The sequence below is a fragment of the Thamnophis elegans genome, chromosome 7 (genome assembly GCF_009769535.1).
Source record: "Thamnophis elegans isolate rThaEle1 chromosome 7, rThaEle1.pri, whole genome shotgun sequence".
NCBI classification, from domain to species: domain Eukaryota; kingdom Metazoa; phylum Chordata; class Lepidosauria; order Squamata; family Colubridae; genus Thamnophis; species Thamnophis elegans.
Window position 1 is genome coordinate 21,023,061 of NC_045547.1, and position 27,235 is coordinate 21,050,295.

Consider the following 27,235-nt stretch of genomic DNA (forward strand, 5'->3'; position numbering starts at 1 on the left):
CACAAGAGACCATCCAGACAGAAACCCAATATTTTTTACTGTTGCCTAAGAGGCAATAGAGCACAGGTTCGATTCCCAACAAGGGTGTGGCTAGCTGATGAGAGCTAAATAGCTTGAAATAGATCTATACTAGTCTCCCTTTATTTATTTATCAGCATAAATATAACAAATGTAACAAAAAGGCAACAGTAAAAAATATTGGGTTTCTGTCTGGATGGTCTCTTGTGACGAGCCGAAGACAGAGAGTGGAAGTGTGACCTTCCTCCCATATTTGGGCATACCAGGGGTTGTGACTTTAAATATATATATATATATACACATACTGTCTACTCCTGGAAACACCAAACCTGAAGTAGTCTGAAGCAGCCTGAAGATGACGAATGAGACTTCATCGAAACGTCGCCAAGACATCTCCAATTCTACGTGGGAGAAAACCCGAACAACTAGAGACCTACATACCAATACCCGCGAAAACCTCAGAAAACATATATATATGTAGATTTTCACAGGTGTAGGTATACTGGTCTTGTTGTACTCATGTCTTTTCCCGTGTAAGATTGAGATTGCCTTGACAACGTTTCGGCGAGGTCTCACTCGCCATCCTCAGGCTGGTATTTTCAGCACAAGCACGAAGCCGAAAACACCAGCCTAAAGATGGTGAGTGGGACCTCGCCGAAACAGTGCCAAGACAATCTCAATCTTGTGTGTGTGTGTGTGTGTGTGTGTGTGTGTGTGTGTGTGTGTGTGTGTGTGTATGGATGGTTCAGGTATATATGTATGTATATAGCATGTGTATATCTGTTTGGGTAGATAGATGCTTTCTCTTGAGAGCAGACAACAGAATTTCATTTTCATTTTTAATGTGCTCGCAATAAAAAAAAGTGACAATAAAGTTATCATCTTATCTAATTCAGGTTATACTGATGAAAAATCTTGAAGATTGTGCAAGCCAAAGATTTGATTTTAAATAAATGCGACACAAGACAGCATGGAACTACAAAACAATATTCAGTGGAATTCCTTGAGGTGTTACTTTGCTTCAAATGAATTAGAATGTATACATAGGGAGCACATTCATCCTTTTATGTAATAGTACTTAAATCCAAATTTGGATGTACACCAGGGAAGCCCAAATTGTCACCCACAAGCACAAAGTATGCTGGAAGGAGAGAAATCTATTTTTCTCATGTTGCCAAATTAATTGCTAAAATAATAAAGCAAACTACCGGTAGTAATTATAATGAGGCTTCTGGACTAACTTAAGTTATTTTTCCTGCAGCTCTCTTTTTATTTAGCTGAATATCATCATCTTTTAGACATTCCAACTGTAAAATATTTCCAGTGTGACCGTTCTGATTTTGCTGGGGGTAGGTTCCATTTTAATTTTTTTAGAATAACTCACTTCCTACAGCACCTTCTTCATATCTAAGCCGTCTGTGTATTTTTAAAAGGTTGGTAATAACATAATGAGTCAGTCTTGGCATGAAGTTCCTTGTGTAGGCAAAATGGTATTGACATAATGTGCTCAGCTACCGCTTCTTCCAAAACAGCCTAGGATATTAGCATCTGCTTCCTGACTCTGGCGTTTGATCAAGCCAGCATACTGTTTTCTCTCTCCGAGGATCAAAGCAGAATTATTTATCCTGACTCTCACACTGAGTCAGAGGCAGGATCAGGCTCAAACCCGGAAACTTTGGAACATCTTCTTTACTGCACCCTCTTTATCTGGGTTTAAGCTGTTCTTACCCTTAGTGAATGCTGTGAGACCATCTTCTGAGGAACGTTTCATAAGAATGTTCTACTTACTGCTACGTCACACATGAAAAATGCATACACGCTAGCAGCACTAAAGAAGAAATGAAAGACTGCCCATGTGAGGGTCCAAAGCTAAATCAGAGCATGGGTAAACATAGTAGACCAGTGATGGTGAACCTTATTGGCACAATGCCCAAACTGGAACACAGGTGCATGCGTGCACGCTGGAGCACTGGAAACCTGAAGACCAGCTGGCCGGCGTGCACATCAGTGGTGGGTTCCAGGCAGTTAAGTCTGGTACGGCCACACCGGTACTAGCCATGAGCAGCAGCCACCGTACAGGTACGGTGGCTCATTTGGCCCACCCATGTTCAATGCCTGTTTATACCGCAACTGGCCCATTGCGCATGCATGCACAGCGTGCAGCACCTGCATGACTTCCGCTGAGCAGCTGGGTGTCACAGGGTGATGGTGTGCGCAGGGGCACTCAGTGCACATGCCTGTCTAGGTTTCCCAGTCCTGTGCACAGGGTCCTGGCTGCACTGGGGTTCAGAACCCACCAATGGTGCACATGCCTGGTTTGGGGGCATTTTTGAGCTGTTTTCATGCCATTTTCCAGCCATTTTTCAGGCCATTTTTCAGAGTGTTTTTGGCTCCAAAATGGCCTGAAAACAGTCTAATAATGGCCCCAAAACAGCTTGAAAATGGCCTGTTTTGGGGCCATTTTTTGGGCCAGTCTTCAGGCCGTTTTCTGCCACTCCAGCCTCCCATGAAGACCAGCTGTGCTAGAAACCAGAATAGCAATAGCAATAGCAATAGCAGTTAGACTTATATACCGTTTCATAGGGTTTTCAGCCCTCTCTAAGCGGTTTACAGAGTCAGCATATCGCCCCCACAGTCTGGGTGCTCATTTCACCCACCTCGGAAGGATGGAAGGCTGAGTCAACCTTGAGCCGGTGAGATTAGAACCGCTGAACTGCAGATAACAGTCAGCTGTAGTGGCCTGCAGTACTGCACCCTAACCACTGCGCCACCTCGGCTCTTAGAAGAGCAACTGGCGATGGCACACATGCCCACAGAGAGGGCTTTGTGTGCCGCCTCTGGCATGTGTACCATAAGTTCGCCATCACAGTAGTAGACCAAACTTCCAGGAATCATGGAAAGGTGATCAGGTGTTGAAAGCCAAGGTAGAACATGTGATTCAGAGGCTCGCACTGACAAGACATTTTATCTCTTCTGCACGGTTTCATCTCTGAACTATCCCTGATAAGGAATTATTCCAAATAAGGTTTCAAGCTATGAATCTCATTGGACAGCCTTAGACCAGTAGTTGTCTAAGCCAGCAGTCCCAATCGGCATGGCAAATGGTGATGGATGTGGGAGGCTTGTTACAGATTTCTTATCTGTACCTTAGATCACTAGCTCATTGGCATGCTGGTTCCAGCTACAATTTTACAACTTGGGTGGACTTTCTTTGAAAATTAAATGATGGCAAAAGGATAATTATATATTTACTATACTAAAGGCTTTGGAGGTAAGAATAACTCAACTGTAATAGATATGTAAATGTAAGACTTATTTAATCTCCCACATAAGCTTTCGAGCTGAGACATTCCACCGAATCCGGCGTCGGACGGCGTATTTGCAAGAATACGCATGCGCGAACGTGGTGGGAAGGAGTGTTACGTATTCAGGTCCGTGCCAGAGGAGGGAGCCACCCTGAATGCTTATTGGCTAAGCCATCTGACAGTGGGGTATTTAAGGAACTGTCAGATGGGGAAACTTCTGTTCTGTCTGTTCATAGTTTAAAGCAGTTGTGGTTAACTAGTGATATTAATAAAGCTTTTGAACTAAAGCTGTTATGCCTCATTTGTCCACACCAACCTCCAATGTTTGCAATATTGTACAACAACTTGATGACCCACCTTAAAAGAGAGTCACAAAGTCAAGCTGAGAATTGCACTTTCACTCTTTCTGACTCCCCATTGTAGCTCTTGAACCAGCAAGAGTCGGGAAGGCTGAAAGGCTGATAGCATTGTAATTCCACCATTGCTTCATCTCTGAACTATCCCTGAAATTTTGTGCGCCGAACCAGCAGTAATGCCAGCAGCAACCCATCCCTGTTTGGAAGGATTCATCTCCAGGACCCAGTGGACTTTCTGTCATGCAAGCTGGCGTGGTGCCTCCCCTCGGTGAAATTTGCATCCTCCCTTCCCTGATTAGCTTTTTTTTATCATGATAGTTAAGTTAAACACATTTTATCACAAAACTCTAAATACAACCATCACTTGTAAGCCAGCCCAGCGTAGGAAGGGCTGACAGCCATTGTGTTCCAACTGCTTTGTATACCCCAAAATGCTTTGTTATAGATCAAATTGTTGATACAACTTGCATAAGTTAAACCTTTCTTCAAAAGAAAGGGTCTTCATGAAAGAGAAAAAGGAAAGATAAGTGGTCTCCTGAATGGAATTGCACATATATGAATACACCCGCTACACAAAAGTTTTTACTTTTGGATTCATTCCAAAGATTTTTCTATGTTGCTTACATTTTGTTCCAAAATGTGGTGGCGCAGTAGTTTGAATACAGTACTGCAGGGTACTTCTGCTGACTGCCATCTGCCTGCAGTTCGACAGTTCAATTCTCACCGGTTCAAGATTGACTCAGCCTTCCATCCTTGAGGACCCAAATTGTTGGGGGGCAATATGCTGACTCTGTACACCGCATAGAGAGGACTGTAAAGGACTGTGAAGTGGTATATAAGACTAAGTGCTATTGCTATCTTCATTTTCAGAGTGAACATATGTTCAGTTTTCCAGATTTGACTCATTCACTGCTACTGCAAAGTAACTCCAAGGTGCTATAAAAAGAAACTTTATTAAAAGTAATTTAAGCCATAAATATATAAGGAAATCATTTTCCACCAGCTCAAACATATATGACCCAACATATTCTATTCTAAATTATAGTGGTGCTCCAGATCTAAAGACAGAATAGTCTTTCCAATTGCCTCCACCTGAAATTCTTTTAACTAGAAAAGATCTGACACTAAACCCATAAGCGTTCCATGCCCAAACCTTGGGGCCTGAGCTTCAGCTGTCCACATCAAGTCCATATTACAAGCCGATACAGGAATATGTGGATAAGTTCATTGATAAGGATTTCCAGGATAGCCACTTGTCAAAAGAACATCTATTATCAATTGTAAGTTGGTTTCCCACCTCACTGACTCACCAAACAAAATAACTGCTTCAATCTTGGGGAATTCCACTGTGGGTAAGTGCAAAACTTTAGGTCTTCTGTCATGATTCACCATGTCCAATAAGGGATAGGTTTCTTGCAACCTGTCAATTGTAATAGGCTGACAAAATCCAAGATGCTTAGCGATGTCAAGGAGTGGGCCTTATCCTGATACAAGAACGCATTTGTCATGGTGACACCTGAACATTCGCAAAGGACTGTGAGACATCATAACTTGGTCTTTGGAAATTGGAACTTCAAGAAGATGGGACAGCTGGTCTGCTTTCTTCTGACACAGACAGTTTCCTGCATTAGTAACAAATACCACAGGCACCAAAAGTTGTCCCTGAGAATTAAGTCATTTTTGAAAGGCTTTTCGGGCAGCAGGAATTGGGGTCCTTCCTTGTACCAATACTCCATCAATATCAAACAGAAAGACAAAGGTAGGTCGTACACCTAGCTGGGCTCTGCCTTTGCTCCCTCTGGAAACTGCGGGAGCCGGAGCCTTGTGGCAAAGCCTGACCCTCCCCAGAGCTCCCGCAGGCAATAGCAATAGCAATAGCAGTTAGACTTATATACCGCTTCATAGGGCTTTCAGCCCTCTCTAAGCGGTTTACAGAGTCAGCATATTGCCCCCAACAACAATCTGGGTCCTCATTTTACCCACCTCGGAAGGATAGAAGGCTGAGTCAACCCTGAGCCGGTGAGATTTGAACAGCCGAACTGCAGAACTGCAGTCAGCTGAAGTAGCCTGCAGTGCTGCATTTAACCACTGCGCCACTTCGGCTCTTCAGAGGCAGAGCTCTCTGAAGACACCAGCAGAAGAGAGGCAGCAGCAGTGGTGGGATTCAAATAATTTAACAACCGGTTCTCTGCCCTAATGACCACCTAAGTAGGTGGGGCTCGGTGGTCATGTGACTGGGTAGGCATGGCCAACTCAACATCACTCAGGTCGATGGGCACTTTTCTCAGCTGTTACAATGTAATAAGGTTTAACCGGAGAGGCAGTTTCTGTAAGCAGGGCAATAAAGATTAGGCTAGAAACAACACCAGAATGTTTCCTTCCTGCCTTCCTTACAGGATTAGCCCTGTAAAGTGGGAAAAAAACCAAAAGGAGATTTCTTCCAACAACCGGTTCTCTGAACTGCTTAGAAAGTTAAGAACTGGTTCTCCCAAAAAGGTGTGAACTGGCTGAATCCCACCACTGGACAGCAAGCCCCTCATAGCGCCCGTCCCTTGGGCGGGCTTGCCTAAGACCCAGGCATCCCTCCTGTCTGAGGGGCTCTCAGGAGAGCAGCGAACGCCTCAGCACCAGGGTGGCCACCTGACACTAAACCCAAGATTTTCTATCATTAAAACTAGGCTTTTAGAGGCTGGGGAAAACCTTATCTGACATTATTTTCTACCAGTCTTCATTCAACCTGATGAAAGAAAGTTCTGTTTAGAAATTACTTCAAAAGAGAAGAGATTGCATTGAAGTTATAGTTATATAGAGTGTGGTCTACTTGGCAATTCTTCAGTTACAATACGGGTAAATGGTAGGTGTGAGTGTCCTGCCTCTCATTTTATAATCATCTCACAATGAACTGTGCTGCCTCCCTGAAGTTACTGAAGAGCTCCCACTGGGCCTTTTCAGATTTAGAAGTGTGGGCAGCCCGGAAGCTTGGGAGTGATAGAAAAATGAGTAATAAAACAGGGAGAAAAAACGTTTAAATGTCAAGGCCGATATCAGCACTTAAAAGAAGTCTTCTGCCCCTGTGCTGTAATTCTGCCATAAAGTATTTCAATGGAATTTAACCAAAAATAAGGGACACGGGGTGTTGAAGGAAGCAGATTTCAGCTAGTCATGAAGCTATCTGCAGCATATGCCATCAAATTCCCTTGGAAGAAATATTCGTATTTAGGATTTTATTCTAAGATATTATCTTTTATTATTTAGAGGTATGATGGAGAAAGATCTACAAGCTTCATCCAATTGCAACTTGCTATCTTTAGCATAGGGGTGCAATGGCTCAGTGTCTAAGACGCTGAGCTTGTCAATCAGAAAGGTCAGCAGTTTGGCAGTTCGAATCCCTAGCGCCGCATAACGGAGTGAGCTCCCATTACTTGTTCAAGCTTCTGCCAACGTAGCAGTTCGAAAGTACGTAAAAAATGCAAGTAGAAAAATAGGGACCACCTTTGGTGGGAAAGTAACAGCGTTCTGTGCATCTTCGGCATTGAGTCATTCTGGCTACATGACCACAGAGATGTCTTCGGACAGTGGCTTTGAAATGGAGATTAGCACCGCCCTCTAGAGTCAGGAACGACTAGAACATACCATATTTTTCCAAGTATAAGACGCACCAGAGTATGAGACGCACCAAGATTTTGAAGAGGCAAATTTAAAAAAAAGTTTTTGCACTCTGCAGACCTCCCCAAAACGGCCCATTTTTCACAAAAATGGGCCCATTTTTTGTCAAAAAAAGGGCATGCATAGCCTTTAGGAGGCTTCCAGAGTGCTCCTGGGGGCTGGGGGGGGCAACAATGAGCAAACCCTCCTTTTTTGCTCATTTTTGCCCTCCTCAGCCCCCAGGAGCACTCTGGAAGCCTCCTAAAGGCTAAGCACGGCCATTTTTGCAAAGGGGTGTGTGTGTTTCGGCAGGCCAAAAATGCTGTGTTCAGTGTATAAGATGCACCCAGATTTTAACCCTCTTTTTGCAGGGAAAAGGGTGCATCTTATACTCCAAAAAATACAGTATGTGTGAGGGGAACCTTTAACTTTTATCTTTAGCATCAGTGCTAATATGGAATTCTCTCATAATGAATACCCTTCTATGAACATACTTTTGTAAAACAATATTTTTAAGATACTGTATATTTCACTCTTGGGATGCCTCATTAGACTGATGTTTGAAACTTTCCTTGGTTTTGTAAGTTGTAGAACAGGAGACATTTTTTTTAATAATGAATAAGTTTACACAGTATATTTATTAATGGTTTTAGTTTTGTTATATGCTACCAGATTCACATTTTGTGAGATGGCGGCTATATAATTAAATACTGTAAATATTGTTTCATGCTTTGGATTACTGGTTCTAAAAATGGTTAAACCATCCCACTCATCAGAAGAACAGCTTAAATTTAGAACAAAAAAAAATAAAAAGTCCAAAGATTTTCTGTTTTTCTTGTCCTTCGATGTTGAGGATGTATGTAACCCAGTGGTGGGTTTCAAATTTTTTAAGAACCTCTTCTGTAGGTGTGGCCTGCTTTGTGGGAGTAGCTTGCCAGCCATGTGACCAGGTGGGAGTGGCTTGCCGGCCATGTGACCAGGTGGGAGTGGCTTGGCAGTCATGTGACTGGGTGGGCATGGCCAACTTGTAAAATGTGGTGAAACTCACTTAACAATGCTCTTGCTTAGCAACCAAAATGTTGGCTCAAAAACTCCTAACCCTTTAGAAAAAAAAAACCCAGGGGTGTTCAAACTTGACAGCTTTAAGACTTGTGGACTTCAACTCCCAGAATTCCTCCTCTCGCTTTTCATCTTGATGATATGCAGACGGGCGGGAGAAGGGATCTGGAACCGGTTCTAAACGGCACTGTAGATTTGTGGAACCTCTTCTATAGAAGAGGTTAGAACTGGCAGGAACCCACCCCTGATGTAACCCATTCTCATTCTCTGCACCAGCTATTGGTTAATCTCATGATTAAAACTGTGTGCATCTGTACATTCTACACAATTTGGCTTATGAATAAAACAGTACAAAAGTTACTGAAATGATTAAGAAGATGATGAAGCTTTGATTGGAGAAGATAACCTCACCTGCTGAGAGATTTGGTAGAACCCAATTTTTAAGATGAGATGTTTTCCCATTTGAGGGATTCATGTCTATTTACAAATCAATCCATCATCGATTTAGAAACATGATGGCGAACCTATGGAACACATGCCAGAAGTGGCATGCGGAGCCATCTCTCTGGGCACGCAAGTCATCGACCGTTGCTCTTCCATGTTGCAGCGCACCAGCCAGATGCTCTTCACATGCATAGGAGCATTGGAAACTGGAAGAGCAGCTGCCCAGTGCACGTGCACATGCTGGACGGCTTTTCTTCCAGTTTCTGGCACATGCATGTGCACCAGTCAACTGGTTTTCCAGTTTCTGGCATGCATGTGCACACAGAGACCAGCCTACCGGTCAGTGGTGGATTTCAAAAATTTTTGGAACCTCTTCTGCGGATGTGGCCTGCTTTCCGGGTCCACTAGTGGAACCTCTTCTAACTGGTTCGGTAGATTTGACGAACCAGTTCTACAGAATAGGTGCGAACTGGTAGGAACCCACCTCTGCTACTGGTGCACATGTGCATGCCAGAATCCAGAAGATCATCTTCCCAGCGCACACATGTGCAACAGGTGGCTGCTTTTCCAGTTTTCAGCACACTCCTGCACTCCCATTTCGGCACTCGGTGCCGAAAAGGTTCACCAACACTGATTTAGAATATTTATTGTTGGTTAATGGGAGGGACAGGGAGATATTTTAGGAAGATATTTTATAGATGAATTTAGCATTAGTGACTAAATTGTCACATACCTAACCATCATTTTCTGTATCAAAACAGAAATGTTGAAAGTATCCATTTCCCCACATTGTTTGTTTGCTGTTCTATAGATTTGTCTAATAAGGTACCAAATGCTGCTAGATAAATACAACACATCTTCACTTCTAAGGCTGTGTTAATTGTGTTTCCATGGAAATAAGGACTTAACTCCTTAACAGCGATGACTTTAATGATTAGTTACTTGATGCTGTACAAAAGAGATACAAAGGGACATAAATTACAAGCTTTTTGATGATGTATCATTTAAGACATGCCCTTTACACTTAGAGAGGGATAAAATACATATAATGCAACTTTGAATTCCAACAGAAAGATCTTGTTGTATCAAAACAGAGGAGAATTGCAGATTTATTTTTAACTTGAGTATCATGAAGTTTCCTAACTTTGACAACGTTCCTGAAAAAGTAGAAAAAGTCAAGGGTGGTAGAACTGTAGAGTGTAGCATGGAGCAAATATACTTGCAAGCTTTTATCGCAATTCTCTATTACTGTACCAAATTCTCTTAATTTTCCTGAGCAACAGTATATTTAAAAAAGTCCTTGCTAGCTGTAAGGTAATAGGGCTTAATTTGCATTCAAATAAGAAAACATTGAGAGTTATTTTTGCTGTTTTTATATATAAGCAGGTAGCAAAGTCATTATCTCGTAGCAAATATCCAGGGAGCAACCGATACATGCTTTCTAAATCAGAAATGAATAAATTACCTCCAGTTTCCTTACTTTTAGTCCCCACAGCATCTTCAAATATTTCAAACTCTGATATGAAAATAAAATATAAAATACATGAAGATAATCCTACAACCAGAATACAATGGATTTTCTATTTCATTTAAACCAAATCAAATATAACTTTTTTACCCTGATTCCACTCACTTTGAGTGGGGTGGAGCTCGATTATATCCTGGAGCCAAAGTGGCACAGTGGTTGGGTGAAATGAGGACCCAGACTGTGAGGGCGATATGCTGAGTCTGTAAACCGCTTAGAGAGGGCTGAAAGCCCTATGAAGCGGTATATAAGTCTAACTTATGGGTCCCATGACATCCTCTAAGTCTGCTTCAGAGGTGGGTTGCTATTGGTTCGCACTAGTTTGGGCGAACCAATAGTGGAAATTTGGACTGGGTTGCCGAACTGACAGGGATGGCAGGCTAGCCACCCCCCATCCCCCAAACTGTTGCAGAACAATTTACAGGAAACTGTGCATACACAAGCAACATGCAGCAGATGCAAAGTATGCATGAAACAAAACAGCAGTAATGCCAGCAGCAACCTACCCCTGGTCTGCTTTCATGCCCACAATGGTTTGCAGAAAAAGCCAATTCAGCATAATGGTGGCTAGAACCCAGGAGACTGTGAATTCTAGTCCTCCTTAAGTACAAAGCCAGCTGGGTGATCTTGGGCCAATCACTTTCTCTCAGTTTTAGGAAGTAAGCAAGGGCAAACTAGTTCCAAAAAATCTTGCCAACAAAACTGCAGGAATTACTGGTAGTCCCAAGAATTAAAAACTGACTCAGAGCTGTGTACACGGACACACACAAATGCTGTGTAGGTGCTGCTGATGTTGTCCAGCAAGGAGCAGAATGCTGAGTTACCCTAGAGAGATAGATTGGTTATGTATCTGAGGAAGCCCTCCATGAAAATGAATGGCCTGCTTGCAATTTCCCCTCTTTCTGATATGGCAGCTTGTCAACAATAGCAGAGCTGGGTTGAATGGGTGACTGCTACTGCCTGGAGACCAAGCAGCACTGCATTCTGGTAACTTCAATTGACTTGTGGGTGCCAGTGCTACTTCTAAGGTAGTGCAGACTCTCCAGGCATGAGCAAGGGAAGCCCCATTGGCCCCAGAATGCAAAGAGGCAGAAACCAAGGAGAAGGGTCAGGTATGAGCATCCTGCCCAGACACCATCTCTCCCAGATCAGGAGTGGGATAAGTCACCATCTTCTAATATTGGGTTATTTTTAATGTTCTCTATGGTTTGGGTTTTTTCCCCTCGATTGTTTATTTTTGTGGCCCGCTGTCCAGAATCATATTGTTTCAATTGGGGACCTTATAGATACTTGAAATTAGCAAATTGTAAACTTAAGTATACTTAAAGTTATTCCAAGGTTGAAAGTTAAGAGTTCAGGGGTGAGGGAAAGGTTGCAATACCAGCCACAACAACACTGAACAACATCAGTAGAAAAGGAGGAGAGACATAATTCATAATGGAAAGTCAAGTCACAAGCTGATTATAAGTTATACTTGCAAAGTTTAATTGAAAAAAAAAAGCTTTAGTTTTGTGTTATCAAAAGCTTGTATAAAATAAAAAAGCTCTGATTTACATATAAAACATGGAAAGAAGCACACTATTAAACATCATCCTTTTCACTTGTTACAACAACCAGTAATTTCTCACAACCATTCCCTAGTATAAAATATGTAGAACTGGGTTGTAGGACTTGGCTGCAAAAATACAGCTGATCACTAGATGGCAACAAACTAATACATAAACGTTTGATTCCTTGCTGCCATCTAATGGCCAATTAGATTTAGAGTTTTTGCGCCCCTAAATGTGTAAATCCAACCACTAAACACCTAGCAATTACCTTCCAACTGGCATTTTACAACTTTTTGACTTGAGAGATTGCCTATCTCAGTTTCACTCCATTTAGCTCTAAATTATAGTGCTAGCTCTTGTGGGAGAATTATTTACCCTGCAATTCAAAGAGCATCTCACCATGCGCAGACATGATAAATCAAAAAGTTAGAAAACGTTCACAAGTAATTTCCCACCACCGCTCTCTTTCAAGAACAGGAGCGACCGAAGTCTACAGAAGCAGCTCCTTTCAACAACAGCTGCCTGATGCCACATAGATGCAATTGAGGAGGGAAAAACAGTAGCTCAAAGACCCATGGCTTCCTAAGAAAGACATATGCATTCAGGGTACCCACTGGGCTATCAAAAGCAATCGCACTTAGTGTGGGCTCTTTTTCTGAAATGACAGCTGGTTGAATTTTTGCCTCCAATCCTGCCGCTTACTTTAGATACATACCAATTTGTTCCCTAATTAGGCAAGAAGAAGCCCTCAGTAAGAGTTAATGATAGATTCTAAAAAATTGGTAAGGTGGGTAGATGATGTGATTATGAGATAATAAAAATCTATAATAGCAATCGCTTTTAGGGTTCCAAATAGCATCCAAAATTAAATCAGAGTCCAAGGCAAAGTATTGCTCAAATTTCCAATTTATTAAGAGAGCCATGTTGGCACATCTGGGAAAACCCAAATCTGAAAGCTTCCCGGTTTTCCCCACCTAGTTGAAAGTTCAAGATCTTGCCCCATACTCACAAGTCCATCACATGGTCCAATCTTCCATTGCCATGCTGGCAGTTCCAGCCATCTAGTTCCGGTCAGGTGCAGAGGTGCAAAAACAAAGGACGACCTTGGCTTTCTAGAAAGAATTGTGTTATGGCTACAATGCATCTCACTCCTACAATCTCCACTCCCATTTTCCCACAATAGAAAATGCATAGTAGAATTATAGAAAGTGTGGCAGGCCAAAGATCCAAAAGAAAAGATGACTGCAGGCCTGACAATAATACTTAGGCTTATATACCACTTCGCAGTGCTTTTACAACCCTCTCTAAGCGGTTTACAGAGTCAGCCCATTGCCCCCAACAATCTGAGTCCCTCATTTTACCCACCTCGGAAGGATGAGTCAACCTTGAGCCTGGTGAGATTCAAACTGCCAAATTGCAGGCAGCCAGCAGTCAGTGGAAGTAGCTTGCAGTACTGCATTCTAACCACTGCGCCACCATGGCTCCAAAAAATACTGGTTCGGAACAACTTAACATGAAAATGACTTTTTCAGTTAAAGTGCATATTTCCTAAAAAAAAAAAAAAAAAAAACAGGAACATCTATTGTAACCTCTTCCCCCCAAAATAAGACCTCCCAAATAATAAGCCCAATTGGGCTTTTGAATGCATGCGCTAAAATAAGCCCTCCCAAAAAATATTGCAACAAAGCAGCAATCATGAGGTGACCATACTCGCCGCCTCCTGCATCTCAAAAATAGTAAGACCTCCCCAAAAATAAGGCCAAGTGCTTATTTCGGGGGTCAACATGGTAGAGAAGAGGGTGCATCATTACATTATCTTGACTATTTTGGCACCCAGCCCCTTGTTTTCAGCCCTTCAAGACAGACTGGAGCTGGATGTCAGAGTTATGAATGTTAATACCACTTTGTTTTATAGTTACAGTGACAGAATCTTGCAACTCTAAATATTCTCCCCCTGTCCTTTAGTTTATTTAGTTCACTTTATTGTCATTGCGCATGGTACAACAAAATTAAATGCCGTCTTCAGTGTACATTATAACTATAAAAATAAAAACAGAATGGAATGGAAACCTGAAGGTTTTTTTACTAGGAATAATGTCTGCAAAATACAAAAAAGAAATCCAGTATTTAATACTATATATAATTATGGCGGCAAGGATTGCTTTTGCCCAGAAATGGAAAAACAAATTAACTCCAAGCGAAAATGAAATAATAAGAAAGGTTATGGATTGTGCTGAAATGGACAAACTAACTAAAGAAATCCAGGGAAAAGAAGAATCAAAATTCTACCAGATATGGGATAAATGGTATAGGTGGATGGAGGAAAGAAACAAGAATCAATGAAGGAATATAACAAAACTCAAAAAATAATAGTTATGAGTAAAATAAGAGGGTTAAAAATGGTGAAATCCAAATGAAATACAACCGAAGGGGAAATAATATAAGGTGAGCGGTATCGATTGATAATTGCTATTAGAAAGAACAGGAAGCTCGTATTGTATTGTGTAAATGGGGTGTACGTCTAAGTTTTGTGTGTGTCTATTTTACATGTTTGTTAATAAAAAATAAAAACACAAGCATACATCCTTTACATTCTACAGTATTTAATTGAAATTGAAAACCCGATATTGCACTATACCATAGAATTCAATATGGTTACTGCCCTGGGATAGAAGCTATTTTTCAGCCTATTTGTCCTTGTTTTTATTGTCCTGTACTATCTGCCAGATGGGAATAATTCAAAAAAAGTGTGCCCAGGAAGAGATGGCTCTTAAAGAATGTTTTGAACTTTCTTAAGGCAGCGGGAGCTATAAAGCTGTTCCAAAGAGGGGAGAGGGCAACCAATGATCCTCTGGGCAATGATATTTTCCTTTTTTTCTTTCTTTCTTAGAACTAGGAAGGGTCAAGCCAGAGAGATTTTCTCAAGTTATATTTCTGTCCTGGGATCAGATTTCTATCCGTTTGTTGTGACTCTTCCTCCTGTTGCTAAGGTTATTCCTTCTGCCCGTTGTACCTGTCTTTTGCAGGTATCTTTGCACCCATACCTCTTTCGTCGTTGCAATGAAAAACCCCTTTTTTCTCGTTTAAGAGTACGAATCCCCATTGTCTCAATTAATCTTGCTCTCAAAAGAAACATTTGTTTGACTTCAACTTGGGAGATGCTGAAGCTCTATTAGCATTCATCATCCAAAACAAAAGCCATATGTTATGCCGTAATATATTCTTTCATGCTGAATAATGCCGCTGGTGTCCTTATCTTGGACTCTTTAATCAATAACAATTCACATTACATGCCTCGGGATAAATTTGACAAATGTTTCCCACCCAGAACAATCCATTTTCTTAAAAAATATCAGTCTTGCTTAAGGACAACTTTACAGAACAAGGGGATCCCCAGTCCTGATTTATGGAATGGGACAGAAATCATAGATATGCCCACACCCTAAAGCTGAGTTCAACTGTACAGAAATTAGTATCAGTAAAAGCTGGGCAATCTTTTCTGGGCTGAGGACCATATTTGTTCTTGGAATTATGGGCTGTGTGGATTGTCTCCCAAAATAAATGAATGGAGCAGAACAATACACGACTGAGATAAAGAAAGATGCCAGTTTGGTATTCGTGGTTAAGGTGTTGGGTTAATATTGGGAAGACCAAGCCTAACATATATTTGAAAATATTTACAGACCCCTCAACTCCTGGACATAAATTGTTTCAACTCCTACCCTCAAATCGACGGTATAGAGCACTGCACACCAGAACAACTAGATACAAGAACAGTTTAATCCCCAACGCCAACACTCTGCTAAACAAATAATTCCCTCACCACTGTTAAACCATTCACGAAGGCTGCATTATTATTACTATTAGCCTTCTCATCGTTCCTATCACCCATCTCCTCCCACTTATGACTGCATGACTGTAACTGTGTTGCTTGTATCCTTACGATTTATATTGAGATTGGTTTTCCTGATTGCTTATTTGTACCCTATGACTATCATTAAGTGTTGTACCTTATGATTATTGACGAATGTATCTTGTCTTTTTATGTACACTGAGAGCATAGGCACCAACGACAAATTCCTTGTGTGTCCCATCACACTTGGCCAATAAAGAATTCTATTCTATTCTATTCTATTCTATTCTACTCTACTCTACTCTACTCTACTCTACTCTACTCTACTCTACTCTATTCTATTCTATTCTATTGAAACTAACAGTAATATTATGCCAGTCACTCTCTCTCAGCCCAACCCACCTTCCAGTGTTGTTGTAGAATAAAATTATTATTAGGGAAAGCTATTGAAACTCGCCTGAAGTTGACGAGAAGTAACTTTTTAAAGTTGGCATGGAGCAGTTTTTCCAACCTTACTTGAAGACTCCATAAATTAATCTTGAAGCTTTAGCATGCAAAGCTGAATTATGGCCTGGACATTGGAACAGGGCAAATTGTCCTGGGAAAGGGACCTCGGTTTGGTTCTTATGAGTTGCTCAGCTATATCCAACCTTCTCTGCCAATCCTTTTTGCTTTCTGGTTCTCTTAATTCTCTTTATTGCTTATTGAATTATTTAAGGCAGCACATTTGTTTGAAAGATCTCATTTCTAAGAGCGCATTCATAGTTGATCAGCAATTAATAGATGGTTTTAATAAAGCTTTCATGAAGCTACCGATGAGTGGATGCGAGTTTATTGCCATCGGTTTATTTATGCCTTTGTAACAAGTAGTTAAGCCTTATTTCACATGATTATGAAGCTGAGGGGTTTGCAACTGAGCACTGGATTTGGTGACTATTGACATATGCCAGGAGGGCATTTAGAGGCATGCTTAGAATAAATGTACAAATGAATCAGGGCCAGCTAGAAAATTATCCACTTTTCATCACACCCTGATGTTCTTACTGGAAAGCTTCCCTTACATACGGTTTATTACATGTTGCATTTCACATCAACATAGGGAAATAATGGCAGAAAGTCTCCTTTCCCAACTAGGCATATGTCAGGCCACAATTCCAATCAGCTGCAGCCAAGAGGAGAGATTGAGGCTGGATTAGAAAGGTTTATGGGCTGACTTGGTTTCCTACCCTGGCTTTCCCATACAAAGAATCACTTTTTCAAACAGCTGATATGATTTCAGGGTCTGTAAATGCCAATCTGGTTTTAAAGAAATGGGAAAAGGGTAGCCACTCATCAGTGTCTCTTTAGCAAAGCAAGTCGGGAACTGTCACTCTTGCTCTGGAACAAAATAAACAAGAGTCAAGCTGTGCAGCTAGGAAGAAGAAAAAAAAGATGTTTCCTGATATGATTTTTTTTTCTTCCTAGCATTTTCCTGCAGATGCAGGGTCTGCTTTTTGGATGGGGGCAGAGGTGGTATTCAGCCAGTTCTGACAGGTTCTGGAGAACCGGTAGTGGAAATTTTGAGTAGTTAGGAGAACCGGCAAATAGGCTGGCCCCACCCCTGCTGCCTCCCAGCTGATCTTTTGTTGCCCTGAACAGGAGAAAGGAGCTGGAAAGCAGGTTAGTGGGGTGGGGAAGGAATGGGGATTTTGCAGTATCCTTCCCCTGCCACACCCACCAAGCCATGCCACGCCCACCAAGCCACGCCCACAGAACTGGTAGTAAAAACTTTTGAATCCTGCCACGGGGGGGGGGGGTGTCAAATGAATGTTGATCCATTAGTCAAGACAGGAGTTTGTCTCAATTTGTTGCCCAAGCCTGACATTGTGAGCTGATAGATAGTGACCGGCCGAAGGTCACACAACCAGCTTTCATGCCTAGGGCAGGAGTAGAATAGACAGTTTCCTGGTGTCAGGGTTCCAAATAACCTCCAAAATTAAATCAGAGTCCAAGGCAAAGTATTGATGAAAGTTCCAATTTATTAAGAGAGACACATTGGCACATCTGTGAAAACCCAAATGTGAGCTTCCTGGGTTTTCCCCACCCAGTTGAAAGTTCATGATCTTGCCCCCACAAGTCCATCACATAGTCCAATCTTCCACTGCCCCACTGGCAGTTCCACCCATCCAGTTCTGGTCAGGTGCAGAGGTGTAGAGACAAAGGATGACCTTGGATTCTAGGAAGGAATTTTATTTTGGCTACATAGCATCTTACTCCGTACCATTCCAACTCCTATTTTCCCCCATTAGAAACAGCATAGTAAGATAATAGAAAGCGTGGCAGGCCAAAGATCCAGAAAATAATATGGTTGCAGGCCTGACACCTGGTTTCTTAACCACTGACTTAACCACATTTAACCAAACTGATAAGGTGCTTTCTGACAATATTTAGATATCAATAACACATTACACAGAGTCCTCTGCCTTGAGAATACAGATATTCCTCAGCTTTTGGCCATTTATTTAACAATCATTTGAAGTTACAAAAAGTGACAACCCATTCTCGAGGTTACAACAACCTCTGCCATCATGTTATCATAATTTTGGGTGTTTGGCAACTGGCTCAGATTTACGTGTGAGCCTGGTCACATGATTTACAACCTGTGTGTTGAGGTCACATGATTTGCAACCTTCTCAGCCAGCTTTTGACAAGCAAAGACAATTGGGGAAGTCAGATTCACTGCATGATTATTTGATAACAATCAGAATCAGAATAGAACTAGAAGGTACCTTGGGGGTCTTCTAGTCCAGTTCCTGCTCAAGCAGGAAGCCCTATACAATTTCAGACAAGTGATTGTCCAGTCTCTTCTTGAAAATCTCCTATGATGAAGCGCCCACAACTTCTGAAGGCAAGCTGTTCCACTGGTTAATTGTCCTCAGAAGTTCCTTCTTAATTCCAGGTTGCTTCTCTCCTTGATTAGTTCAATCAATCAATCAGTATAGAGCTGGAGGTCTTCTAGCAGCTCCCAACCTTTTGGGCATCAGGGACTAGTTTCCCATGATGATAGATTTTTCTGCAGACCGGAGGGGAGATGAATTTAACAGAGTGAGATTAACAGAGTTGGGAGGGACCTTATAGGTCATCTAGTCCAACCCTCACCCAAGCAGGAGGCCCTACACCGTTTCTGACAGATGACAGTCCAGTCTCTTCTTGAAAGCCTTCAGTGATGGAGCTCCCACAACTTCCAAAGGCAACTTTTGTTCCATTGGTTGATTGCTCTCACTGTCAGAAAATTTCTCCTTATTTCTAGGTTGAATCTCTCCTTGATCCGTTTCCATCCATTATTCCTTGTCTGGCATTCAAGTGTTTTGGAAACAATGTTATTTACCTAACAGTAAATAACTACAAAAAATGGTGAAAAATTCTGGTTTCAGTTGTGGTCCTAAATCAAGGACTATCTAAGAGGGAATTGGAATATTATTTGAGTGTTGCCATATCAGTGGTAGAACCCAATAGTGTTTTATATATTCCTCTTATTGGTGTGTGTGTGTATAGGCACACTGAAATGGTATGTTACACTGACACTGGGAGACAAGGGGAATGCCTTGATAAGGCCATACTTGGAATACTGCAGTTTTGGCTGCCACAATGTAGAAAATATGTGGAGACTCTAGAAAGAGTGCAGAGAGGAGCAACAAAGATGATTAGGGGACTGGAGACTAAAACATATGAAGAACAGTTGCAGGAACTGGGTATGTCTAGTTTAATGAAAAGAAGGACTAGGGGAGACATGATAGCAGTGTTCCAATATCTCAGGGGTTGCCACAAAGAAGAGGGAGTCAAACTATTCTCCAAGGGACCTGAGGGTAGAACAAGAAGCAATGGGTGGAAACTAATCAAGGAGAGAAGCAGGGACGTGCAGTCACTAGAGGCAAGGGAGGCGTGGCCTCACCAGTCATGAGGAAAAGGAAAGAATTTTAAAGATTTTTTTTAAAACAATTAAAGCCAAGGTAGTTGCTGCCAGATTCACAGTGACTTGGAACAGTGCTTTGTGTTAACCATAGGAGGAGGCCAGAGAACTAGGGGCCTCTTTTGCATAAGGAATTTTTCGCCTTTTAAGAGTTAAGCAAGGGTTAACAAGCAAAAAATTCCTTATGCAAATGAGGCACGTATTCTCTCGCCTCCTGTAGAGGGCATTATTAGAGGCTTTTTAGAGTTCTCTGGGAGCAACTAGCTCAGTCTGACAGAGCTCTGGCCTTTCATGAGAGGAGGGCAGGGCAGGGAGAAGCAGAGTTGAAATCGTCTCTGAAACAGCTGGGAAAGGTGCGTGTGTGGGGATGGGGGAGGAATTCAAAAAGTTTGATCGGAAGGCAGCAGGGGAAGGGGGGTATGGCAGAGGAGCTGCTTTCAAGCCTTTGAAAAATATATCCAATCCAACTTCTGTGTTTGTGTTTGAGAGTGAGTGAATGAGAAAGGGATCGAAGTTCTCTGTGTGTGTGTGTCTGTTTGAGAGGGGGGAGGGAGAGAGGGAGGAAGGAGTGGGAGGGAGAAGAAAAAGAATGGGAAAACTTATTTTGCAAGGGGGAAAAATGCTGTCACTTTAAATCGGAACTGAGCATGCCTGGCTGTGGAATTCTGGGAGTTGAAGTCCACAAGTCTAAAAAGTGCCTCACCAGGCCTAAAGCTGACCGCACGTCACTGGAGAGAAGCAACTTAGAACTGAGGAGAAATTTCCTGACAGAACAATTAATCAGTGAAACAGCTTGCCTCCAGAAGTTGTGAATGCTCCAACACTGGAAGTTTTTAAGAAGATGTTGGATAACTATTTGTCTGAAGTGGTGCAGAGGGTTGGACTAGAAGACCTCCAAGGTCGCTTCCAACTTTGCTATTCTATTCTATTCTAAACACAGCCTGAGAAACATTTGGGTCAGATTTGGGCAAAAAGCAGCCAGCAGAAGTACAGTGCCTATGGTAAATATTTTAGAAGTTTCTTGGGCTGTAAAGGCGATAGTTAAGAAACATACTTTCAGATAGCGATATGGAATTCTATTCTTTAAAGAGGCACTTCAGAGAAGTTACTTGATTTTTACGGTCTCGGCATAGCAAAGAGAGAGAAAATTTACATTTTTCTAGATGTAAATGAGGAATGGTGTAATCCTGTCCCATTTGTGCACAAATTCTCATTCTTGATCCACCAACATTTGGAATGCAAGAAAGAAGCTCCCTACCAATAACTGTTTGACAGCATTCATTGGCTGGATTTGTTCAGAGTATGTCTCGGTCTCCTGAAACCATAGTTCTGGTGCTGATGAATCATTCCTCAAAAGGGATGCATTTGGTACTGCCAGCTTGGTCTGATTCTGGACCCAGATGTTCAGATGAATATATTCAGCTCTTCCAGTCTGCTTCATATAACCAGGAAAACTGGGCTATCCTAGAATGCCCAAAAGGCAATCTATTGAGAATTTTACTCAGCTTCTGTAAGGCCCAGCAGTCTCCTTGAGACAGTACAGCAAGTTCAACTCAGTGGAGACCAACAGGCTACTACCTGAACAAGGCTGCTGAATCAGCCTTCAAAAGGGATGCTGTTGGTACTGCCCCCTAATCCCACTGGATGAAATCGCCAGGTCCTGTTGTCTCAGGAGAGTGAGGAAAATCCTCAGGGATGATTCACACCTGGGACAGCATTTCTTTATTCTCCTACCATTGGGCAGGAGATATAGAAGCAGGGGTGAAATGCAGCAGGTTCTGACAGGTTCCAGAGAACTGGTAGAGGAAATTTTGAGTAGTTCGGAGAACCGGCAAATACCACCTCTGGCTGGCCCCAGAGTGGGATAGGAATGGAGATTTTGCAATATCTTTCCCCCAGGAGTGGGGAGGGAATGAGGATTTTGCAGTATCCTTCCCCTGTCACGCCCACCAAGCCATTCCCACAGAACCGGTAGTAAAAAAAAAAAAATTGAATTTCACCACTGTATAGAAGCATAGCCAGCTGAACAAATAGGCTGAAAAATAGCTTTTATCCATGGGCAGTCAGATATTTAAGTGCGACATAACACCATAATCAGGCTAATGTCATAGACTTGCAGTGCCAATGTAACATGCAACATGTATATATACCGGTGTAATATAATTGTGTGTGTTTGTGTGTGTGCATGTATGTGTGTGTGTGTGTACATACACACACACACACTTCTATATATAAAGTTTAAAGTTTAATAACATTTATATGCCGCCCAATCCCGTAGGACTCCGGGCGGCTAACAATACAAAAAATCAAAAAGAAGAGAAGGAAAAAAAAAGATAGATTTAAAAAACACACCATGCACTCTGTTATAAGTGGGGCTGGACCGTATTTTGGGGTCAACAGCCCCAGGCCTGCCAGAACAGCCAGGTTTTAGTGGCTTTATGGAAGGCTGAGGGAGTGTACTCACAGAAGTCAGTACACTCCCTCACATTTTGTTGCATGAATGGCTGTGTTGCATTATTTTGTGGGGATAGCACATTTACACTGTAATACAAGCTGTATACTCACTACTTTATATTGTAGCCAAGTACCATTTCTTCCATGTTGTCACATGAAAAGTTATACTTAAATATTTACAGAATGTGAGGGGGGTGTATTCTCTTTTGTGATATACTGTATGTGGATATGTGTGTTGGTTTATTACTTATTGGATTTAGGGACTTCTTTTTATTTATTGATTTATTGAGATGCATTCTGTATTCTTGGCTGGGCTGCACCAAAGGAGGCTCATTTAATTTCATTGTACACATGTTGTACATTGACAATAAAGGTTGGATTGGATTGGATTGGATTTGGTCTGAGTCTGCTCTGAGAGTGGGGCACAGGAGTTTCAAAGAGATTTCCTCTCTAAGACAAAAAAAGGAGCAGTCAATTGAGGTGGAAAACTCAGAGTCAAATGATCCTCTTTACATTTCTTCAGAGTAACTTCAGCTGTGAGGAAAGATGAGCAAAGCCAAGGATGCCAGAGAAGTGGGGATTTCCTTTTCACATTATAAGAGATTTCTGCACTGAAGCAACTGTATTGCTACTTCAGTTGATCCTCTCTCAGGAAAAAAAAATGAGGTAATCACGACAATGAGTCACTGACAAGCATACGTCTGTTGCCCTGACAACATTAACTTATGGATATGTGTTTTTGCTATATCTGTCCTTGTTTAACCAAGACACGACAACCAGAGATGCAAATGGGAGGGGGATGTCGGGACAAACTTAGTTTGAAAAGCCATCCATGCCTCCTTATATTTTAATCCTTGTCACTGCTAGTATTTTTGCACAGATGGTATTCAACGTCATTGAAGGTGCTATTAAAGGAGCACCATTTTTTTCCACACAGCATTCCTTTCTCAAATAGAGATACTATTAGACTTCTAGTTTTGACTGAAAAAGGAAATTGTTCACTGCAAAGAATTTGTTTTTCACCTCTTGGTTGAACCACACTACATATATATGGCAAATACCACTCACTCATCACCAAATCTCCAGAACCGTAAAGCCTACAAACTTGAAATTTGGCACGTATGTTCCTCTTAGCTTCTAGGTGCTCACTAAGAAAGGATTTTTCAAAATGACCATCAGATCATTAGTATTTCTTATACAGTAATTAACATGCTCTGATGCTAAGGAATTTTACTCCCCCTCACCACCTAAAAAGAACTCTGTTCCAACTGCCCATTGCCTTATAATTAACACACTCTGATGCTAAGGAGTTAGACATTCTACTTCACCTCCCCACCTGAAAAGAACTCTGTTCCAACTGCCAGTTGCCTCACATTCCATTATCTCTGTTCAAACTGGCAGACGTTCCACTCCTTCACTCAGGAGTGATCTGGGGCTCCTTACAGTACTAAATGTTGGTACTTCACCAAAATGTCTATGCCTTCCACCTATGGAACTGCTTCCAGTCTCAAGGTGGTGGGAGCGATATTCCCTTATATCAACAGATTGTGAACCGAATTTCTTCTGCCCGATCACATAGTTTTGTCATGAAGCACGGGTATCCAGCTAGTTATATATACAGGAAAGAGGCCTATGAGACATCTTTCTTCAAAATGTTACACTACTTCTAGAAACTTTCACTTGTATTTGCAGAAAACCCAATTCCTGGCCCAGCAACCATCTCCTCCTCCAGCCAGAAGAAAGAGAAAGAAAATTCCTCTTGTGCAGGAATTCCACTTTTTTCTGGTTATTGTTTGAAACTTGGCATCATGTTAATAATTTCCAGACATCAAAAGCAGCTGCTGATAGTCAGGATATACCATATTGCCTCATCCATATTTCAGCTATTTCACACTATTCTCTCTATGGAAGAGATGCCTAAAGATCATCCAGTCTCATTGATTTATTGTCCTGGCAGAGCTCAGGTACTCTGAGAGTTCCAAATTTTGCAATATACTTTACTAGGGGAAAAGAAAAGAAAAAAACAAACCGTGTGATAACAAACAGGTTCTTCAACCCGGGAGAATGCGCATGTGCAAACCCTGGCAAAATTGTTCCACAGCAGAATCAACACTGAAAACTCTACAATTCCCAAATTCAGAATAAGCATCCATTGCTACATAAAGGGAGAACAACACTGTTTTTTAAAAAAAATTGTTTATCCCAAACTAAAAATGGAGGGGTATACCAATTCAACATTGGCCCAGAACATTGTGCAGTGATTAAATGTCTCCTTTGAGTCAAGCTCTCAACACCTAGTGTAGTAATGGCGAAACTTTTCACCATCCAATGCCCAAACTGGAGTGCATGGATGCACCGGAGCCCCGGAAACTCGAAGACCAGCTGACCTGTGCACATACGCGTATCAGCCACCTGGTCTTCTGGTTTCCAGCATGTGCATGCCAGCCAGCCAGCTGGTTTTTGCGTGCGCCAGAGCTCTGAAAACCCAAAGACCAGCTGCCTGGTGAGTGTGCTAGCTATGTGGCCTTTTGGTTTATGGCACACACATGCATGCCGGACAGCTGGTCTTTACGAGTACCGGAGCACCGGAAACCCAAAGACCAGGTGGCCAGCATGCGTATTCACACCAGCTAGCTGGTGTTCAGGTTTGCAGTGTTCTGACATACACAAAGATCAGCTGGCCAGCACGCATGCGCACGCTAGAAGCCAGAAGAGCAGCTGGCGATGGCGCGCATGCCCACAGAGAGGGTTCCGCATGCCACCTCTGGCACACATGCCATAGGTTTGCCATCACGGAGCTAGTGTCTTCAAAGACACGGATATGTTATTTTATTAGCAAATATAAAGTGTTGGTTGCTGCTTTTTTAAAAAAAGAAATGTTTCTTCAATTACCTCAGCTCTGGTATTTTCCTAGAGGTTCCTCTTGATGACCCAAGTTTTTAATTAGGCCCAACTCAGCTTACAGGCTCAGCCAAGAGCAACCAAGTGCCGGCACCTTGTCTTACAAATAAAAATAGGCACTCTGTGCTGCTGAATGAATCTTCCATAAGGACTCATACTGCAAGCCAGTCTCTCTCTCTCTCTTTTGTCCAAACACGAAATCAGAAAACTTCGCTTTCTCATTGAGTTCTAGACTTTCACGTTTCGTCAATTGCAGTAAAATAAAATGTGAGTTGTCTAGTTTTTGTTTATCATGTGAAGTGTCAACTGTGGATTAGAGTTGAAGCATACTTTCTGAATCCAGAAAACCAGAATGTAGTAGCAAGTTTACAGTTGTGATGTTTTAAATCAGAATTGGTCTACCTGTCTGATCTATATTGAAGCAAACACTTTCAAGAGCTCCGTGAAATACTTTTTTAAAACAAAACCAAAAAAATGCTTTAAATATCCTGTAGAACACATGTACTTTAAAGTTAAACACTTTCATTCATTTGATTCTCCCAGAATCAATTTTCATGTGCAAATATGCAAGCCAGAAACCAACGCTGTGGTTTAAAATAGCCTTTCCAATGAAATCTTCCAGCTTTTTTCACCGAGATTAATCTCCTTGGGCATACCATAGTGATAATAATTGGTAATCACACCAGATCACACTGGGAAAGGATGGTTTACAGTCACTGGGAGGGAGAACTACCATTTGGACGCAAAGTTATATCTGGGTAAATAAGTATATCTGGGAAAGAGAAGAAAGCTACAGTTATGATGATCTATCTACAGGGATATTGGTATTACCAATGTACATCAGATGGAACAAGAGGTTCTGGATCAAAACACACATAGCTTTGAAACTAATTGTGATTATTTTAAAACTTTAAAAGTCTGGATAATAATCCTTAAAGCAATACATCACATCCAAGGATGAAATCAACTTACCTTCAGTACCAGTTCGCAAATGTGAGCATGTGCGCAGGACCTTCCATGCATGCGCAGAGCGTCGAAAACAGGACATGATGACGTCCGGGCAGGTGGGTGGAGCCTCCTGCCACACCGCTACCGGTTTGCCTGAACCGGATAGAACTGGCTGAATTGCACCACTGATCACATCCCTAAAACATTGTCTATCTCTTTCTATATCATTTTGGAGTAGTAGAGTTTGTCTAAACTCTAAACTTTTTCACTGAACCTTTTTTCCCCTACAAAGGAATTTCCTTTCTCTTAAGTTGCTGGCCTTTATCCCAAACATATATGTACCTAAAATAACAAGCTTTGCTATATTTCTTTCCTTTTTGAGGAGACATACAATCGACCCTTTAGTTCTGAATCGTGTTAGCAATCATGCAAGCCCATTTGCAGAAACAGAAGAAAAACACTATTGGGGATCCAAAGTAGTCAAAATGCTTTGAATCCTTTGCAGACACCTTCATTACAGGAGACAGCAAGGACAATCCACACACTGAATCATGCCATCTCTTCCTCTGGATGTCAATATCATACATCTCCAACTATAGAGATATGGATATACTTACCAGCCGGGCACAGAACTCAATATGGCAAATTGACTCTTATTCTGCTTCTTTTCATTTTTGTGAAAAATGTTCAGGCATAACACATTCATATTTTGAAGACAGGATTCAGCAGGAGGAAGTTAAAAAAAACAAGTCCCCGCCGTCTACACAACCTAACCCTTTGGTGTAGACTGTGGTGGAAAAAGCAGAAGGCTTGGGGAATTCCTTTCTAATCTCCCTACTTTGGATAAGTAGCAACTCTTAGGATTTCTCCAAGATAATATCTGCAGCCTGCTTTGGGGTGGAAAAATTAAAAGAGCAGGCGAGGGAATCAGTGGCTAAGAAGAATCTCTTTCTCAATGATGCAGGCCAAAGCATGTTGCCTGAATATACACAACTGTCACAATCCTTCACTTGAAAAGTAGATTACAGTAACAGATGGTGGTAATGGAACTCGAGCTGCCGTCAAAAGAAAAACTGGCCAATAAATATCTTTCATTACCTCCTCCAGCTCTGATCTCTTGTGAGCCTCCCCCCGCCCAAATATTATTTCCAAGTGATCAAAACTTGCCACAGTATTTCTGCCTGACCAAGATCTTTCCATTGGCTTATTTCTCCTAAATCCCTTCAAA

At 41.7% G+C, this 27,235-nt stretch overlaps 1 protein-coding gene and 1 pseudogene across 1 annotated transcript in view; both read right to left on the reverse strand.

The window, feature by feature from the left end:
- DGKI (diacylglycerol kinase iota) overlaps positions 1-27,235 on the reverse strand; it is a 328,663-nt gene that overhangs the window by 197,489 nt on the left and 103,939 nt on the right.
- The window catches only part of LOC116511165, a 44,278-nt pseudogene continuing 21,829 nt past the window's right edge, over positions 4,787-27,235 (reverse strand).